The sequence below is a fragment of the Hordeum vulgare genome, chromosome 7H (genome assembly GCF_904849725.1).
Source record: "Hordeum vulgare subsp. vulgare chromosome 7H, MorexV3_pseudomolecules_assembly, whole genome shotgun sequence".
NCBI lineage: Eukaryota > Viridiplantae > Streptophyta > Magnoliopsida > Poales > Poaceae > Hordeum > Hordeum vulgare.
In genome coordinates this window covers 33,762,372-33,765,103 of record NC_058524.1, presented here as the reverse complement: position 1 = coordinate 33,765,103, position 2,732 = coordinate 33,762,372, and the positions used below count along the sequence as shown (strand labels likewise).

Sequence of the window (2,732 nt, the reverse complement as noted above, 5' to 3'; positions counted from 1 at the left end):
TTCAATGGAGCTCATGCGGTCCTATGTGACGACCGTCCAAAATAGATATGTAAATCAATTTTGGTGTATAGCAAACAAAGTGCAGGGTCAATACGTATATGTAACATTTCTTACAATGGATATGTAAACTTATCTTAGAAGGATGCCAGGAACACGGCAACCACCAGGACAAACACACAAAAAATGGAATTAAAACGAGCACATGATGGTGCCCCTGTTACTCCGTTCACTACTCAGAGAACATAAGTTTACGAGTGTACATCTGCTGCGTCACTTGAGCATCTCCTCTAGGTCATCATATATAAACAGTGCGAAGCAAACAAATCAACATGAATCGACCCACTGGACTCGGATCACGAACAATATGTGAGCATCTTTAGATTTCAGCAAATGGGGCGAGGTTCACCGGGGCCGTAGAAGCTGAGCATCCGGTTGGCGTGGTACCTAGCAGAGGAATGGGAATCCATCAGTAATCAGGAGAATGCGTGAGGTTACCATTAGTGGGAGGAAGGATCCGTGTGCCTATCTATCTATGGTTGGTGTATCGGCCTGAGTTACGCGGGCGGTCAACGAACCACTCATACATAGTAGATCTCTCCGATGCCGCGCGCATTCGAGTGGATCTTGAGCTAGAGTGCAGAGAGGGAGAGGGAGACGGAGAGCATTGACGGTACCATGGGATGACGGGTTCGCAGGCGAAGGCGCGACGGGATGCGGGGAGGACGATGGTCTCAAGGACGCGCTAGTTGAGGTCGTGGAGGATCTCGACGAGCGGGCGCGTGATCCCCGACGGCGCGGCGTCCAGCGCACCACATAGTTGCCCATGGAGGCCGCCGCGGCCACGACCGCCCTCCCCCTCGCCCGCCGGTCCGGCACGCGCACGCGCACTCGGCTGCGGGGGAGCGGCAAGGAAGCGAGGCTCCGCGCGAGGGAGGCCGAGGAGCAGGCGGGAATGGCTTCCATGGAGTGCCATGTCGTGGTCGTCGATGGTGGGGTGGGGGCTGCGACGGATCGAGATCTGGGAGGTAGATGGGAATCGAGGGGAGAGTTAGGGTTCCAGAGAGAGTGGAGAGAGAGATGGGCACGATGGGTTGGGTTTGGTGGGTTTGTTGCGGTGGGTTGGATGGACGGATGGATGAACAGATGGATGGGTGCATGGATGGACGGATGGTTGACATGGCATCGATCCATGTCACGAATGTTTCCACCAACAGAATAAAATTTATGTAATTTTATTGTTTTGCTTTTGTTTCTCTTATATTTTACCCTCTTACCCTCTTATATTTTCTTCAAATGATTTCATTTCTTTCAGAAATTTGCATATTGCAATGACAAGCAAAGTTGTTTTTTTCCTATCACAACCAATTCGACCAATCAGAATAAAGCATATGCCATTGTATTTTTCCTATTGTTTTGCTTTTACTTTTTCACGTGATAAAATCAGAACATGATCATTTGGAGTAGACAATCTTGCACCTTAGAATTACAAACAATATTACCAAAGGGACTTTTCATTTTCTTTGCACGAAAAATCCATTTTCCATTTTTCGAGTGTTCAAAGTGAGTTTTTTGTGAACGACCTACCATATATTTGTTTTAAAATTGTACCAAATCATTTTTATGAAATACTAGGCTATATTTAATGTACAATTTACCAAATGGTTGGGTGTTAAAATCTTTTATCCACCTCTAGTGAAAAAGACAAATTGCCACAGATTCAGCACGAAGCGGGTCAAATTTGAACTACATGTGCCTCATAGTTTTCTCATGATTTTTTCATAAAATCATTTGTAGGTAAATAATTATCTATTTAATCATAGATCTAACAAAAATTTGGCAATATTCAATCCCTAGCTATGAGCGGTCATGCCCGCTATTTCGAACGCATTTTGAAACCAGCATAACAAATTAAAAAAAATCAAAAAAATGGAAAACCTTCGCGTTGTGTCATAATATGTGACCAAGTTACGAAGAATAATAATAAACTTGTAATACGGTGATTATTTTAAAAAAGTGTTCTCCGAAATGGGCTATCGTGTGTGAAGATTCATGGTTTTCAAGCCAAATGATCAATCTTATGGCCATATTCATGGCATAGTTTGTTGAAACGATCTAGTATTATGCACAAGGGTGCATATGGAATGGCACACAATGTTGATTAAGGAAGTTTTCATTTTCCTTGTATGAAAAATTCATTTTCCATTTTTCAAGTGCCCGAAATTAGTTTTTTTTTGAAGAACCTACCATATATTTGTTTCGAAATTGTACCAAATAATTTTTCTAAAATATTAGACCATATTTAATGTACAATTGACAAAATGGTTGGGTGTTAAGAGCTTTTATCCATCACTACTGAAAAAGACAAATTGCCGCCGATTCAACAGGAAGCGGTTCAAATTTCAACTAGAGGTGCCTCATAGTTCTCTCATGATTTTTTCCTAAAATAATTTTTAGGTAAAGAAGTATCCGTTTAATCATAGATCCAACAAAATTTTGACAAGATTCAACCCCTAGCTATGAACGGTCATGCCCGACGTTTCGACCGCATTTTGAAATGGGGATACCAAATTAAAAAAAATCAAAAAATGCAAAACCTTCGCGTTGTGTCATAATATTTGACCAAGTTACCAGCAAAAATAATAAACTTGTAATACAGTGATCATTTAAAAAAATGTTCTCAGAAATGGTTATCGTGTGTGAAGATTCATTGCTTTGAAGCCAAATGATCAATC

General features: G+C 41.8%; 1 pseudogene; it reads right to left on the bottom strand.

Annotated features, from left to right (window-relative positions):
* Positions 1-383: 383 nt before the first annotated feature.
* LOC123408147 lies at positions 384-963 on the bottom strand (annotated as a pseudogene).
* Between the last annotated feature and the right edge of the window lie 1,769 nt (positions 964-2,732).